This window comes from Propithecus coquereli, unplaced genomic scaffold (genome assembly GCF_000956105.1).
Source record: "Propithecus coquereli isolate 6110/MARCELLA unplaced genomic scaffold, Pcoq_1.0 Scaffold112, whole genome shotgun sequence".
NCBI lineage: Eukaryota > Metazoa > Chordata > Mammalia > Primates > Indriidae > Propithecus > Propithecus coquereli.
This window is the reverse complement of record NW_012135192.1, coordinates 2,296,145-2,314,554: the sequence shown is the minus strand read 5'-3', so window position 1 is coordinate 2,314,554 and position 18,410 is coordinate 2,296,145. Positions and strand designations below refer to the sequence as shown.

Here is an 18,410-nt window from a genome sequence, read left to right as displayed (position 1 = left end):
TTATTGTAGAAAAAGAAAATAATATTTTTCTACATTTTGTGAGTACTGAGCTAGGACCCCCTGTAGCAAAAGATAAACAAGTGAAAAACAAACAGAAGTTTATTAACTTGTATTCCTCAGTTATACACAGGAGATTTATAGAGAAATGAATAAATCTCAAAAAGGTGGCTTAGTTCAAGCTTAAGTACCATTCTCTGCTGAAACAAAAAATATGGGAGTTGGGGAGGGGGGACCAGTAATGGGGAAATGACCAAGAAAAACAAGGATAAGGTGTGTCATGCAGATTTAAGTCAGTGTCTTCCTATTGATTTGGAAACATACTTCTCTCCCTGGTTAGAGAGGGAGACACTCTTACAAATGGCGATTTCTATTATAGATGTAAATTTTCCTTTACAAAAGGGTAACTTCTATTCTGTTTTCAGAGCTTCCCATGTATCTGCAGTTTCTTAAAATAATCAGTTCAAAATAATCCTTATGCAAAAGAGGCATATTTTGGGGCGGCATATTTTGGTCTCCTATAATCATATTTTGGGGTTGATATTCTGGTCTCCTTCAGTTAAATATCAATGGTATAGGAAGAAGGAGAAGTAGGGTCAAAACAAAACAGTGCTGTAAATGCTGTTACATGTAGCTAACACTAACTTAATCATTCCGATTTAACATCAATTTAAGCTCAAAAGAAAAAATAAAACAAACACTAATAATTCATTTGTTGCTGATGTTTAGGTACCTGGTATTGTGGTAATGTATATAAGACATGAAAAGTCAAATAAGACATGATATTTACTTTTGAGATACTCAAAGTCTAATAACAAATAGAGAAATAATTATGACATAATATGATGAGTTCCATAATAAATGAATAATAGTTCATGGGCAGTGATTGGGCTCACAACATACCACCCCAAAATATGACTGTAGGAGATCAAAATATGCAACCATAAAATATGACTCTATGGCATACTGATTATTTCGAGCTGGTTGTTTTGAGAAACTATAGACAATTTCAGATTTTTGAAAAATTGACCTTTTGTAAGAGAAAATGACATCTATAAAGAAAATCTCCAATATGCAAAGACATCTTCTCTGCACCAGGAAGAAAGGGATGACTAAATGGAGAAGGTATTGACTTAAATCTTCATAATAAACCTCATCTTTGTTTAAGGTGCTTTTCCTGGTCACCTGATCTTAATCATCTTAATCAGGCCTTTCCCCACATCCTTCTTTCTTTGTTTTAGAGAACAATGGCATTTAAGCCTGAAGTTTAAATGCTTTCTTTGCAATCTACTCTAAAGAATTACTCATTTCCTGGGTGTCTCATGTGTGTGTGTGTGTGTGTGTGTGTGTGTGTGTGTGCACACACATATTATATATAATATATATATGTATATATACACATGTTAATAAACTCCCATTTGTTTTTCTCCCATTAATATATCTTTTCTTATAAGGAGTGCCAGTTGAGAAATATGAAGAATAGAGAAAATTATTTTTTCTCCCCTATAGCAGGAAGGTTATTATAAGCAGAGTCAAAAAGCAATAAACATACACTGAAAGAAATTTCAACTTATATGACAAAAAGATCTAATTTTCCTAATATGTAAAAGGCATCTATAAATAAGACTAATTACCAAGTAGAAATATGTGAAAATGATATAAACAGATAATTTATTAAAAGGGAGATACATATAACCCTTAAAAATATGAAAAGGTGCTCAACCTCAATCATAAGAAAAGAAATACGACATAAAATTACACTTAAATAACATCTCTTGTCTATTAAGATCGAATAAGAGACATAGGTTGGTAACACCATGTTATAGTCAAATTTCAGTCTGAAATGTCCGTTCTTGGCATACCCATGGCCAAAGAATGACCAGACACACCAAAGTAAGGCAAGCATGAAAATGAGATTTATTGAGGAGAGAAAGATAGGATTATAGAGCAAGAGCAAGATACAGGTTTACAGAGCATGATACATACGCCACAGATGACGACTGGACCTACTGTCACAGCAAAGGGAGAGCAAAAGGAAGGGCAAAAAGAAAAGGATTGATTATGGTCTGCATCTTGTTTTATAGTGCCTGGATTGGGACTTCGCTAGTGTCTCAGATGTCTCTGTGGAACCACTTTGATTGGACAGTCGGGAGTTGCATTACTAGGCATGTGGGTTGTTCTAGGTGAATTTCCGGACTCTATGGTACTTACGCTGCTTGGCCCATGGGCTAGAGAGTCCTCTGCATTCTTTTGCAGCTGGCATGCTACGTTATAATTGGCAGATTCATAGAGTATTCCCTCCTCCCCCAGATATGGCAGTAGCTCAGGGCAGGATTAAGGTGAGGCAGGACCAAGATGGGTGACTGGGACCCACCCTTGTCCTTCTTCCCAGGTGGGACAATTGCACGAAGACAAGGCACAAACTTTCATCCCTAGGAGACCTAGAATCCCCTGCTAACTACTTAACATTATCAAGACTGTGGGGGAAATAAGCACTTCACATATTGCTTGAGAATGTATAAATTGGTACAACACATATAGAGGACAACTGAAAATGTTTTTCATAATTTCACACACTCTGATAGAAAAATTCCAATTTATTCTCCAGGTATATTATTATGTATTTGAAAAATGACATATGTACAATACTATTCATCACATCATTGCTCATAAAAGCAAAAGTTGAAAATCACCTAACATGAAAACACCTCCCTCCAAAACACATCACTAAGTGAAAAAAAGGAATGTGCAGAACATACTGCATAGTACCCTACCATTTGCATAAAACCAGAGGGGAAAAATGCTTATCTTTGCTTATTTATGCATAAGTATTTTTGGAAACACAAAAATCAACCAATGGGAAGGGAAACTGGGCAGCATAAAACAATAGTGCAAAGGAGACTTTTCACTGTATGCCTATTTATATTTTTGGATTTTGAATCATGTGAATGCAATCTCTGTTTGAAAAATTAAATAAATTATAAAAAAAAGAGAGAGAAAAAAAGGAGGAAACAAATAATTCCAACCTGGAATGATTGAATTATTCAGTGTTACTGAACTGAACTTTGTTCCGCTCACTTGGTACAGCAAAGCCAGACACTGACCCTGAGATTTGCAGTGATAAAAAAAGACATTTATTGCATGGCACCAAGGAAGAAGAACGGGCAGCTAACCCTTAAGATCCCAACTCTAATGGTTTATAAGCAAGGATTTTTAAAAGCAAGCGTACATTTCAGGAAAGCAGAGTTGCAGGCAAAACTGTAAACCAATATATGGAAGTTATACGTGGGTTTGGCCTGTGGGTGTGACTTTTTCCAGGCCCATTAGGAAGAAATTTGGAACAAAAACCCAGCGGCCAGAGTTCAGTCCTCAGTTCCCCTTTTTCTGAGGTCTATGAGATAGTGGTCTGCATTTTCCCACTGGTAGGGGTTTCTGAAAAATAATTCAAGAACATATGCTAAGATATTATCTTTTATTAATAGTTTCTATAAAGAACCAAAACACCTTGTGGCTTTGGCTTGCTTGGGAGACTATTGCTATTATATTCTTGCCTATCAGGTTGCTCATTTACTTTTCAAGGCTTGCTTGGTGCCTGGAATTTCTCTAGAAGGGACTCAAGAATTTTCCTTTATTTCTATGCTTGGGGGGACCCCAGGAGGCCCCTTAAAAGGGGTCCCTGCCCCGTCTTACCTGGATGGTCAGGAAAGCCCTTGGAAAGGAAGTGGTAGTTGAGCTGAATTTTGGAAGGTGAGAAGTTCAAGCAGAAAGAAAAAAGAAATAAATATCATAAGCAAATACCCAAAAGTATGAAAACATGTGGAGGGCCAGCGAAACCATAAAATCGCACTTGGAAGGAAGCTTCGAAGAGCTAAAAAGGAAACAGTGATATATGAAACAGAGAAAACAGAAAGCTCCAGGAAGAAGGGCATGATCATTAGCATCAAAAGCCACAAGGAGGTCACAGAAGGCTGCAGCGTTCCTGCAATTTGTCTGCGTTGATCTCCACTCTCTGCCCTTAACTTTTTGCCATTGGACGTTGTGGTTAAGGTGTCGATTTTATTTGTAGTTTGTCTAACCAGTGATTTGCAGATTCTTTGATATAAATGTGTCTTTTTGACAGACATTTAGATAGTAAAAAATCACAGGAGATAAAACAGGTGGCCTCAAAAATATTGAAATCTATTTTATGAGAGAAAATGCATATGTTAAGGAACTTGTGGATGGTTACAAAGTGGTATATCTAAAAGTGAAAAATAGTGCAAATGAATTCTTGATTTTCATAGTACTTAGTTTATTAAGATACTTCATAGGGCTTGTTGACTGGTAATCAAATGAGGTAATATGTATGTTTATAAACCATCATAGAGCGCACTGTGAATGGAAGGGTTGATGATAAAGGCAGTGATGTGATGACATACTCATGATGATGATAATAATGATGATCCTGAAAAGAGGTGAATATTTCACCATAGCCCTGGGTTTTCCCTCGTGCTCACGTCAGGTCCTCCCTGCACTTCCCGTCAGACTTTCCATAACCACGTGGCTAAATGGATAAAATTGGCCAGGGTTCCCAAAGAGCTTTATAAATTTGTTTTGGGAAAATGAGGAGGATATTCGGGAAAAAAGAGGGGATCAGATGACGTGGACACAAGAAATAACAACATGAGCAAAACTCTAGTCTTCTTCGTTCTAGCCCCAGGGAGTAGGAAGAGTCTGCACTTCTAACCCAGTCATTTACACGGGGAGTGACGTTGGTCTGATCATTTCACCTTTCTCAATTTCGTGTTGATTACCTATAAAATGACAAGATGCATGGTTTTTAATTTTCCTTTTAGAAGTGTAATTTTATTTTTCCAAGACAAACCCTGCTTAAGAGACCAGTAGATAGAGGAGTGGTGGGAGCTGCTCTGGCTGGAGCAGACATGGACAGTCAGCTGCTCTCTTTTCTCACAACTTACAAGGTGGCCTCTGCATAAAGCATCATGATCCAGTAAATGACTGAATCAGACCATCTTACGGCCGCTTCAAGTTTTAGTTTTTTAATTGTCCATAGCTTTAGTACTCTGAGAGAAGTGAAAAGGTGATTAGCCAAAGGATGGAATTATTCTAAGAAAGCTTTTCTCAGTGTTTTCTTTCATCATTTCAGCAGTTTTTCAACTTTGAATTATAGGAAAGGCATTCACCTGGGCATCCTGGTGGTTGGCCTAGGCACTCTAATAACCTTACTGAGATACCTCTCTATTGACTTCAGAATTTTATAACTGAAAGACACATTGATTGGCAATTATATAAACCCCAAAGGCAAAGACAGTGTGAGTCACTGAAAACAATCTCAACTTAAAATCAGGTTATACTTATTGGCATTATACTATTCTTTTATAATATATCTACAGGAAAATCAATCGTTTTAGAATAGAAGAGCAATATGTCAAAAAGTTAATTTCCCTCACAGCGTGGATAGCTCTCTATAATTGACTATGTCACATGGACACTGAAAGTTCATTGCATAAGTCAGGGTTCTCAGGATAAACAGAACCAATAGGAGTGTGTGTGTCTCTGTGTGTGTGTATTTAAATGAGATTTATTATAAGAGATTGGCTTACTTGACTATGGAGGATGTGAAATCCCACGATCTGCCACCTGCAAGCTGGAGACCCAGGAAAGCCAGAGGTGTGGCTCAAAGGCCTGAGAGCCAGAGAGCTAATAGTGCACATTCCAGTTGGAGTCTGGAGGAGACCCGAGGGCAAGAGAAGATTGATAACTTAGCTCCAGCAGTCAGGCACACTGCATTCAACTTTACTCCATCTTCTCATTGTTTTGGGGCCCTGAATGGATTGGGTGACACCCACCCACATTGGGGAGGGCCGTCTGCTTTACTCAGTTTACCAATTCAAATGCTAATCTCTTCCAGAAATACCCTCAGAGACACATCCTGAAATAATGATTTAACCAGATATCTGGGCATCCCTTGGCTCAGTCATGTTGACACACAAAATTAACAATCACAGTCATGAAATCCAGATCTTAAATGTAGTCATGATTTGGGTGAAACTTTTAGGCTATACCTGAAGCAGTCCAAGTTGGTTTATTATAGAGAGATGGTACCACTCTACTAGTTCATTGATTCATATTTCTAACCCTTACATTGTATGTAACTTCAGGTTGGTGAGCCAGCTTCTTGTATTCCAAAAAAAAAAAAAAAATGCACTGATGTTGTCTCACTGAAATGAATAAACATTCTCAAAGCAGTTGCCAAAATGAATCATTTAGGACAAGAACTCATGGTGTTCAACTCTCACTTTCTTCAGTAAAGTTGACTAGAAAGGGTTCACTGCTGGGTAGGGGAACTGTGGTGGCTGTAGCTGCCTTCTGGTTGCCTGGGCACATGTGTGTCCACATGCATTATCTTCTGCTGGGGAGTCAAGGAAGTTGCCTTAGGTGTGTGCCCTGGACTGGCTCCTGTTGCTGGAATAAATACCGGCATGTTGTTCAGTCTTGCGGTTTCTAGTAAGTGCTGTGCATGATTGGCATGTCTTCCAGAAAGCAGCCAGGCTGGATTGGAGACAGGAGGGAAAGCGAGCCTGGTATCAATAGCCTCCACAGGGGATTTATTTTAAAGCCTGCCATGTTGTCAACATTGTTTCAATGCGACAGCTGAGGCTTTTGCCGAGTATTGAGCATCTGACCCCATTTGGCTCTCGCTTTAAGCTTTGCCTTATTCTAAATGGAAGGGCTGACCCTCTGAGAAGCCATAGTCAGAGTCTGGTTCATCACCAAGTTCAAGATGATTATCTGAAGTTTGTTTGAACCTCAAGGGAGAACAAAATTGAACTGAAAATCTCACCTGAGCAAATTTTCTTCAGTGATTTTTGGCCTTTCAGCTTTTGCTTAGAAATGACATGAAAGAAGCTCTTGTCCTCTGGCCGTTTGGGACTAGACAATAGATTCCAGACACATCATATGCCATTCTGGTGGTAATCCAGCAGGGAAAGAAATTTATTTAATCAGTTTTGAAATGAGAAATAGGACGTGGAGTTTAAATTCAGCTTTAAACATTGTTTAAATTGTGTTTCTTTAGCTGATAGATGCTGTCATATACAACAGTTTATACATTTCAACTCCTAGAGACAGATTTTTTTTTTTATTAAACTTTCAACAGCTAGGATAAGTGAAATTTAAACTCTCAGAAATAGTCGATAAGAATGCAAACTTCAAAGTTAGACTTGGGTTTAAATTTTGGCTCTACTACTTCTTAGAGATGAAACCAAGAGCAAGTTATTAACCTCTTTGAACCTCAGTCTACTTATCTTTAAAAGAAGGTTGATAATGCCTCCTTTACAGGCCTGAGATGAAGATTATATAACAGCTAAGCATGGTGTCTGGATTATAGGAAATTCTCTATAAATGTTAACAATTTTTATGTTATTAATAGAGCACAGAATAGCTTACAAACCTGTTTTAGTCACATTTGCCACCATCCCTTCTAAGGCAATAGGTCTTATTGAAAACAATAATTACAGTAATGCAATGATACTTTTGGAGGGGGATTATCATATTAAATATTGCCATTTTACTTTATTAATGTTTTACAAAACAGGAATTGTATCTTTATACTTCACTGCACATTGTAGGTACTTGCTATTTTTTTCTTTAAAAAATCTGCCATGCCACTCCATCAGCCAATATTTTAACAATTTTTAAAGAACAAATAATTTATTCATAATGATAAGAAATGAGAGGTACTTTTCAGCTTGGAGATTATAATTTAAGAAGTTTTGATCCTTAAATTTTTGCCTTCCTAAATGGAGGAACATTACCATTCTTTGAATTGCAAACAACTATGCCAGGAGTAAGGAATAGTTCCAAGCTGGCTGCAGAATTTGCACTAGTATTGAGATGGCTTAAAGTGACAATTGAGCACCAAAATATATTTAACTAGCTTGTGACATTGCAGCTGGGGTGTGTGGGCAACTTTTCCTCCTAAACAATTATCTGTTGATACCATGTATCCGCGTGTAACCAAATCAGTAGTGAAATAGGAGTGGATTAGTGGGTTAGTTCACGACCACCCGTGTAGTTTATTTTAGGACATTATGATGCAAAATTATAGGGATCATGCATGTGTATTTAAATTAGTAGTTCTCACCATGATGTTTTTTTTCTTTTTTAATCCTTCAATTTAATTAGATGGTTCTGCGAATGAAATGAGGAGGCAGCAAATATTCTGAGTAAATAAAAGTAATGTTGATATATTGGGGGATGCAGCAGAATTCGAGCTATTACATGGGATATGGCAAAGCTGAATTTAGTGCCAAATTTCTTGTATAACTGGAAATGCATACAAAGTCAATTCCAAAAGTGGTGTTTTCAAAACACTTAGAACAAAGTTATCACTGGAATAATAGCTTCTTGGGAAGGTTACTTTGAAGAAAAATAGCCATTTGAATGCTAGGTAGTTTTAATGCGTAAACAACTTTGTTCCTTTATAGTCACATACCATGATGTTTTCTTTAAGAATTTAGTCTTTCTCCTGAATATTAGCCCTATGCTGCTTACTTTCCATATGTCCCTCCATTAGAAAATTGAAAATTCTAAAATAAAGCATTAGAAACTTTAAAAATTCCGTATGAAAAGAAAACTACTTGTTCTTAGTAGCCAGTGATTATATCTTCCTAGTCAACCTTAAACATGGGTCAACGTCCATACAAAAATTGCATAGTAGATGCCTTGATTATTTTTAGTTCACTGAAAACAGGCATTTAATTTTCTTCAAAGGAAAAAAAGAACATTTTTTCCCCCTTAACATTGACTAGTTAAGTGTAGGAGTAACCAAATCTGCCAACTCTGGAGCAAAAGGCATTGACTCACGATTTGGTCCATTTGCTAAGCACATACATTTGTTTTCCAAATGGTATCATAGGGATAATAATAGGACTGATCATCATGAATAGACCAGTAAGAAGGATGGCATCAAACTGATGGAAACAGGTAACAGTGCAAGTGTTTATAAAGACTAGAAGAAAGATTGGTGTCTTTCAGGTTCTGTGTATGTTTCCCTAGATTTGACTTCAGTCTCTCATATTACATTCTCAATTTTTTTTAAAACGACTGTGTTCTTAGAAATTCTTAAAATACAGAGTCAATATTTCCTGCTGAAGTCTGTTACATGGTAGACATTCTCTAAGTTCAATGCATGTTAGTTTTTTTCTTTTCTTCTTTTTTAAAAATATGTCTTATACCTTATACTATTCTTTCTTCTAACCTCTGTGAATGTTTCTATCACCTGGATGATTTAAGGAATATAATTTGATCATACCGTTTTACTGAATGTTTAATCCTTCCAATGGCTTCCAACTTATTCAAATTTCCCCAAAGAGAAATGCCTAAATTCAATAGAAAAATTATTTCATTGGTCTTATTCATCACACATAGGCCAGTAATCTTCTTGCTCTTTTTAACAATATCATTACCTTGCTGGTAATTATTTCTTTTAATCCTACTGAAGGCATTTTAAAAAAATAATTGGACTCAACTTCGTCTCTTCATAACTGTGTTCTATTGCTTTCTGATCACTTTTCCACTTATTCAGTGCTGTTTTTAATACCACTTCAATCTCCCAAGAATGGCTGAGCACCTGGAAGGTTAAAAAATAAATAAATATACCAGATTAAATCATAACTAAAACCTCCCTGAATATTTTATTCTTTCCACTCTTTTTTAATGTGTGTGGTCTCAAAGGGGCCTTGTCTCACATTTCATTGAATGATGGAGTTGATAGAGAAAATTGCAATTCAAATTTCACTAAAGTTAATCTTAAAAAATTAATTTATTGTATATTGTACTATTAGTTGTAGTTTTTGGATGTCTGCCATGCTTTCTAGTTTACTCTCATGGTGTAATGAGCACAAGCAACACAGATCATGTTTTCTATAGATTATTATAGTATAAAATGAAATGCCAGAGAGTGCAATACCGCTGGCCTGCATTATTATAAAATTGCTTCTCCTAAATACATCTGTTAATGGTATGGGGAGGCTTCATGTCTATTTTTCTTTTTCCATGTCCCAGTAATTTTTTCTTTCATTTCATTTTTATTAATATATACTAAGGAGTTGGTATTTCAGGTAAAATGCTGTATTATTTTTTTTCAGCTAGAAATCTTGGTATTCCTCTTCTCCCTTGATCCTCCCTCCTTGCAGGTGTGCTATTTCTCTATGTATCTCATACAAGGATAAAGTGATGGTTGTCTCTTTGGGCTTTTAAGAGTCTTTTAATGAGTCTTTCATTGCTCAAAGGCGTTTTTTGTCTACCTGGTATCTTTAGAAATCACATTCCATTTTTTTCTTGTTTGCACAGTTGACCCTTAGGAGCCCTGGGTTCTGCATGGACTGAAAATATTCTGAAAAAAATCGCATCTGTACTGAACATGTGCAGGTGGTTTTTTTTTCTTATAACTTTTCCCTGAACAACAGAGCATAACACCTAGTTACACAGCACTTACATGATATTAGATATTATAAGTAATCTAGAGATGATTCAAAGTATATAGGAGGATATGTGTAGGTTATATGCAGATACTATGCTATTTTATATGAGGGACTCAAGCATCCATGGATTTTGGTGTCCGGAGAAGGTCCTGGAATCATTCCCTCATGGATGGCGAGGGACAACTTTACTTCAAACTGATTGGCATTGCTTGGAAATTAAAATTCCCAGCCCGAAACTTTAGAAGTGGCAATCCTAATAAAAATGTCATGGGCACTTTTTCCTAAGAAAATATACTATTTTCTGACTTGAGAGCATACTTAGTTTATAGAGAAAACACAGACAAATATGCATAGATAATATGCCAGGGAAAGAAAGGAAACATGAAAAGCTGAATCAAAAGAATGTTTTCCAGTTTAGAAAAAGAGATTCATCTTCTAAGTTTGTGGAAATCCCTTTAAAGCAGTGCAGAGTTTATAAAATATACAATTATTTCTCCCCTCTAAGAATGGTGTGATTAAAACAACAGAATAATTCTGGGGAAAAAAAAATCACTTCAGTTATATTTGTGCTTTGTTCTCATAAGCCATTTCCCTTTGCTGCAGCCAAAAGGCTATTAACCAAGTCTCTGAAATTTTGAAGTGTTCAGAATCCTGTTTTCTGTGAAAAATTAGAACTCGATCGTATCCTATACATAAGACGAAATTTCAACAACTGAACATACGATCTTAAGATCTTCTTACGAGGGGCTGATAATCAGCAGAATTAATGAGAGTGTTTGATTTCATGCCCCAATTTTCACGAAAGGTAGAGTGCAACAGTAAACCCCATGAGTTGCATTGTCATCAAGCTCCTCTTGTAATGAATGCAGGCCCTTAATTTATTGAAACTAATTTTGAAATCATGGTACCATACATGCTGTCTACTGTAGAAATAATTTATAAACATTAATTGCAGGAAAGAGAGAATCCATTTGCTTCAAAGAGCCCATCAGCAAGCTGTCCTTCCTGTTTTATCAGTAAGCAAAGCTGAGAGCAAATAACAGATGGGACTGTCCCTTGGTGGCGGCACAGAGCACTCATGAAATATAGCACAATCTTCCTCCAGTGCGTTATGCTTTTAACAGTGGAAGATCAGAAGCAGGAGAGGTGTGGGCTAGGATGAATGACTGTCTCCGATGAAACATTCTTTTCTTCTAGGAAGATTCCTGTGGCAGATTGGGCTTTGGCAGTTGATCTCGGTAGCCTGATATAGTATCATTATAAAAATGCATCTGGAAGATTCTGTGGAAAACGGACAAACCTCAAAAGACCAAGGTGAATCCCAGACCTGATCTGGACTCTTAATGGGTGGTTAAATTCTAGTTCCTTTAGGCATCAAAGACACCACAAAGCCACAGATAAATCTGCCACAGACAGCTGTATTTGGTACTCATTTATCATTTGTCACAATCATTTCAGCCCTGTGCAATATTTTATTCTACTTACTGTAACTAAAAGAAGGTGAATATTTGTGCATTTTATGAATGGGGGTGTGTGGCTAAAATCGTCTGCCTCTGTTGTTTGTATAATCACATTGAAGGCTTTTACTAGGGCTGGGGAAGCTGGATTTAGCATATGCGTTTTTTCCCCAGTGGAAAAAAATCTATCAGCCCAACATCAGTGACTACTATTAAACGGCTTTTTAGGAATTCAGATAGGACATGGCCCTCAATTCCACTAGTAGTTCACTACCACTTTTCACAGAGGCTTTTCTAAATGTTTTTCATTCAGCCTGGGTTTCTAACGCCGCTTTATTCCTTAAACTTTGGACACTGCTCTTGTGTCCTATTAAAGTGAAAAGATCACGGCTGCCTGATCTCCTTTAGTAAATAACTATAACCTGGCTCCCTCTGATTTACAATACCATTATTTCATTAATTCTTGCCTTCTCCCCTATTTCAGAAAATAGTTACCCTCCTCTTTTATAAAGTTAATCCAAACACGTGTTTTCCTTAATTTTACCCTGAAATATCCAGCCTTTTTCTCATAGTGCACCCTCTGATTGACTTGCATTTGCCCCCTTATAAAGGAAAAGAAACAACGCATGACTTCCACACCTGCATTGCCCTTCACGCTGCTCTCTCTTCTGTTTCTAAAAACTTCTTGAACGATTAGTCTACAGTTCCTGTTATTGTTCTTCATTTAATTTACTCCTCTCTCTATTGTAGTCTCACTTTCTGCTCCCTCGTTCTTTGAAGCTGTTCTGTGAAAGCCATAATTCCTATCTGTGGAGTGCAATTGTGATAGTTTTGGACTATTGGGCATCTGAACACTCTTTCTACATAGAGTTTTCAAGTCTTGGCGGGAGGTAGGGCTTTATGTCCAGGGATGAAGAGATCAGATGCTCTGTGTTTCTATATCCAGGCAGAGAGGACACAGGCGTGTAGTCTTGGCTTGGCAGTCAGATGGTCCCATCTGGGGACGGAGGAGAAATTATTCACAGAGCCATAGTAGCAGCGGCAGCAGCGGCAGCAGCAGAGACTGGGACGGGGGGATGGTGCTGGCTGTAGAGTTTCAGTGTCCCAATCTAGACTTTTCTATGTAATGTTTCCCTTGGATCCCACCTATTAACACTTTCTGAGCCTCATTTTCTAAGTTTCACATAATCCTATGAGTTAACTAACATCTTTGCCTTAATTGAAACATATTTGGTTTATCTTTCTTTGAATTAAAAAACTCACCGTTACAGAAAATGGTACCTGAGTACGGGTTTAATGTAATGGAGTCTTAGGAAAAGTGGAGTGAGACATAAGAATGTAGGACTGATTTTCTGGCTAGAGGCAAAAAGAATGAAATCCTATTAGTCCTCCGAGACAGGACTCTGGCAGCCCATTGCATGCAGTGGTGAAAGAGCTAATTAAACACGCCCTCTGGTCTCTGGAAGGAAAAATTCCCTTGGAACGGAATACTTATTCAAGACGAGGCTTTTGGAAAACCAAGTTGCCACTGTCTTTAAAAATATGAAATAAAAGACTATAGGGATGCAGGGGCTATTTTGAGAGCACTGAATAGCTGAAGAATAAAGGTAAATGATAAGTTAATCTCCTTAAATTCTCAATTACGGCAAAGATTGAATCTCCAGAACTCTAACAATGCCAAAAGACTCTCAATTCTCTCAGCTTCTTTCAACTTCCACATAGGCGATTATCAAACTCCCAAGTTTAATGTTATAGCTGCCAAATGGTAAGAGCAGCCAAGTTTACGACCTTGTAGGTTCTTGTACGTGGAAGTGAGAGCAATGGTCAGAAAAGCGTGGGATCCTAAGTATCAGGATCAGACAACGTGAGATGATTTCAAAGATTTGAACTTAAAGGTCTTCTCCCCCTCTGTGGTGGTGCACCGGAGCCAGCTCTTGCTAGCTCATGAGAGCCAACTGCATTTATCTCTCTCTGACTCTGTGTCAGTGATGTCGTGATGACAACTTGAAGTCAGCCACAGTAGAAGTATTTGAAATGCTACAAATCAAGGCTTCCTCTCATGCTGAAGAGTGGATTGTTAAACATTTGCCAGCACATTACTGTTCTTGGGAAAGGCAGAAGTACTTCTCCTTTCTTTGATAGGACTGTCTTTTCTTGCTTGGAGGATGTATTCCTTTTCCTTAGGGGTTGACTTTGCAAGGGAGAATCAGTTTACTACTCAGAACCACCAACTGCCCCATCCCCAACCTCCTCTTATCTCTGAGCTTCTAAGTAGTGGTTAGATCCCATCATAGCCCAGAGAATTCAATTGCATTGTAAAACCTGAATGGAGAGGTTTCTTTTTTTTCTTCTTCCATTTTATAATAACAAAACTTGGGACCATGTGTAAGAATGATAATGATTCCTGAGAGTGATTGACCTTGGATAGGTAAAGTATAATTTTACAAAAGGACGGATGTATCAATCTGAGCTTTTGTATGAAAAGTGTTACCCAGAGTGGCTGCCACGGGTCTGATTCCTGGTTCATTTGCTTGACTATAATTTGGGTTCATTGGTGGCTTGAGACAGGGAAGTTGAGATCCTAGAAATCCCTTATATAATACAGGAAAGAGTAGCAAGTATTCTGGGGTGGAATTATCATATTCAAATTACCTTTACCCTAATTTATTCCCTCAAAGGGTCTAGAAGATAATTTCTCTATCGCGGTCTTGAGAAACGTGTTGGTGAGGGGAATGGCAGCAGTTTTGAAAAGAGTTTGTGCTACTGTTCTTCCTAGGCTGGGGACGTTGGTGGCAGATGCCTCATTTGGAGTGGTTTCCCCAGTAGAAACGAGGAGGAAACTATTCTAGGGTAGCAGAGGTCAAGTGGCAGTATTCAGAGTTAAGAGGCAAAACTATAGTGGTTGTCATAATAACCAGCAGGGCAAGGGCAAGCTCATCCATCACAATGTTCTGAATCACAGGGATCTCTGGTAGTGCTTGGCCAATCATCGGGTGCCTTGACTGAATCATGTGCTAGTACATTAGTCCTTCTTGATTTGTGTTATGGAAAACACTCCACGACTGGGAAGCACAGGTCTTGCATAAGTTACTATTACAGAGAGTTGCTCATCCTCTGCCAATTCTCAGACCTGAGTTAGTTCCATAAGCAAGAGTTCTTTGATGATGGATTCAACAATAATATCACCCGTATGTGCAATAAATCTTCTTTCTAGCCTTCAGCAAACAATCTGTGGTTATTTACTAGTATTGCAGATAAACAGTTCTTAATCTGGTTTGCCTATTCTTTGCTTGGGGTTTATTCAGAATTTCTAGGAAATGCTATCATTTTAGAGAAAGAACTCCAAAGAGCTACTGATCTTTTATACCAATGACCTAGCAAGCATCGTGAACATTGATATTACATTCTAAGGGTAATGTGTTTTTAGGGGTCAACTTTCATATAAACATTTTAAGGTACAAAATGTTATTGTTTTGACTTTGTGACAAAAATAGACTGCTTGCATTTCAGGTCATGCTGATAAAATATATCCTGGAATCTGGCTACACAGAGATTTCATGCCAGGTATCAGCTATATGTGAATAGAATGCAATAGAATGTGAATAGAATGCAAAGGAGCTATAAAGTTCTTTATAGTAAAAATGCATACAGTAAACATACCCCAGAAAAGGGAAATAACAAGAGCTTTGGGATATTGTTAAACACTAACTCTGAGGTACACTAATTCCTGAAGACTGAGACTCACGCTGTCTCTACTGATCAGAATGACAAATGGTACTTCAGGATATAAATTGAGTTTTGATCTGAGTTGGCCCCTAGGTAGTCCAGTCTTGTGGCTATTTTTCTGAGTACATAAGTAGAATATGTCTCCTAAGCAATTGGCAGAATCCCCAGCTGGATCCCTGAACTGTGAAGAAGAGCTGTTATGATAGGAAATGCCAAACTTCTGGACTTGTCCATACCTACTAAAGTACTTAAATCCCAAACAATATTGCATCCATGGGTGAATCAGGAAAATTAAAAATATTAGCAAAAGCATGAAAGATGTTGGGTTGATGTTTTTTTCTTGTCTCTATTTCAGTCTGTGCAGAAGGTGTACAGGCTTAGAAGACATGGAGATGTTGAGTGATTATAAATTGTATTCCTGGCTGTCCATTTAACAAATATTTATTCAGTACCAACCAAGATTCATGCTCTGTGTTAGGAGTCAGGGGTACAATGATGAGCAAACCTTGACATGGTCTCTGCTTTTGTAGTGCTAATATTTTAATGGTACAAACTAGACTGGAACTGCTCAAGATAATTCCATGAGCTTGTGTTACAGGGGAACCTATTGTCCTGGTTGTGTGTGTGTGTGTGTGTGTGTGTGTGCGTGTGTGCGTGTGTGTGTGTGTAGGGATTTTTGGAGGAGGGAACAAGAAAGGTGGGAAAAGTCAGCAAGTGACACTTTAGATGAGCTCTAAGGCAGAGGTAGGTGTTAAAAACCACAGACAGAAAAATCTGTGTAATGACTCCATAGAGGGAGAGAATAATGTGCTTGGGAACTGAATGGAAGACAGTATACCCAGAGTGTGGAGTGTGAGGGGTAGAATGACAAAAGAGCAGATTGGAGTGGTAGACAGGGGGCCAAACTTGCAGTATTTTCTCCTGTCTTAAGAACATTGAGAAATCAAGTACATAGTTTTAAGCAGGGAAGATATCATGATTAGATATTTAAAAGACTTTTCTAGTTGCAGTATGGCTTATGATCAGAGAGTGGCAAGATATGTTATTAAGCTGTGTGGGAATGCACGTGAGAGTTTGTTGTATGGATGTGGAAATAGGTAGATGGATTTATGTGATATCTAGGAGGTGATATTAATAGTATTGGTGATGCATTGTTGGTGATGGATTGAATATTGGGCACAAGGCAGTAGAATATGTAAAGCAATATTCTCACATTTCTGGCTTGTATAGCAAGATACATATCATGTATATATAGAAGTCATATATACTGAATGAGAATAAAATTGGGGCCAATGATCTTGGATCTGTAAAGTATTTAAGAGACCTGAAAAAATTGAGTGAGAAATTAGACAGGAGGATAAGGAGTGAGAACCGGTTTGGAGATAAAATAATTATGGAAGTCAGTGGTCCATAGATGGAAAGTGAGGTCAGTGATATGGAGGAAACGAAGAGTAAATAGGAAAGAGCCTGGGACCGTGCACTGAAGGACTCCAGCATCTACGGTAAAGGTGCCCCTGCATTGCGGTCAGTACAGTGTGATAGACTTAGCAAGGATTTACCAAAGGTTTATGGGCTTAAAACAAAACTGATAGAAAAAGAGAGTACCCTTCAGGCTCTCTCATTTCTTAAGCTTAATCTAAAATAGTAAAAACAAGAGGTGCTGTATCATCATTGTTCCTTATAGCACCTCTTGTATACTCCTGGATAGAGCTGGAATGCATTCTATTAAGTGAGGTATCCCAAGAATGGAAAGACAAGCACCACATGTACTCGCCATCAAATTGGTATTAACTGATCAACACATAAATGCACATATAAGACTAACATCTATTGGATGTTGGGCAGGGGGGAGGGGGGAGGGGGGAGGAGAGAGGAGGGGACCGGTATATGCGTACACAAAGAGTGCAATGCGCACCGCCTGAAGGATGGACATATTTGAAACTCGGACTTAGGGGGCGGGGGGGGCAAGGGCAACATACGTAACCTAAACATCTGTACCCCTATAATATGCTGAAATAAAAAAAAAGAGAGAAAGAAAAAAAAAAATAAAGTAGTAAAAACAAAACCAAAACATTCCAAGTTCAATTTCAATGGTTGGCTGGATTCCTCTGGTTTTGATAATCTTGAGTATTAGGTATTTGATCAGGTGATTCAAATAACATGTAAAATGCTTCTAATTTATAAAAGGAGCTGCTGATGCTTTCCACTTCACCCTCATTCTCATTTCTCTTTGTACGCTTTTTAGTACTGAGCGAACTCTGTTTTATGTTTAAAGTCCTTATCTGGGAATCTGCCCACCACTCAAACCTGGGGAAGTTGGCAGACGATGCCCACATTTTATTGACCTTAGTGTTCACAGTGCTAGTGTGGTGCCTCCCTGATAGTATGTGCTTATTAATCTCTTATTAATATCATTTTTTTCTTTGAAATATATTTCAATCCCTGTTGAGATACACACACACACACACACACACACACACACACACACACATATACACATATACATACATATTACATGCTTTTGCCTGAAGGAAAATCGGCAAAAATGTCAACACAAACTCTCATTTTTATTGTTTGGCTTGAAAGTAAAAGTTAGGTATGTTAATAAGCTAACAGTGTTCTTTACATATTTCACTAGTCTCCAATTTTTCTTTGCTTAATATGAAAATGCATTTCCAAAGCTAGACCACTGGGAGGCAGCATGGTGCAAAGCTAGCGTTCAGTTCATCCTTCCGAGGGAAGT

The 18,410-nt window shown here is 37.8% G+C and overlaps 1 long non-coding RNA gene across 1 annotated transcript; it reads right to left on the bottom strand.

Annotated features, from left to right (window-relative positions):
- Nucleotides 1–11,235: 11,235 nt before the first annotated feature.
- LOC105818724 lies at nt 11,236–18,109 on the bottom strand. Its single transcript, XR_001137912.1, has 2 exons — nt 18,013–18,109; nt 11,236–11,765 (listed from the first exon to the last, which is right to left on the bottom strand). It is a non-coding gene; the product is annotated as an uncharacterized LOC105818724 (long non-coding RNA).
- Between the last annotated feature and the right edge of the window lie 301 nt (nt 18,110–18,410).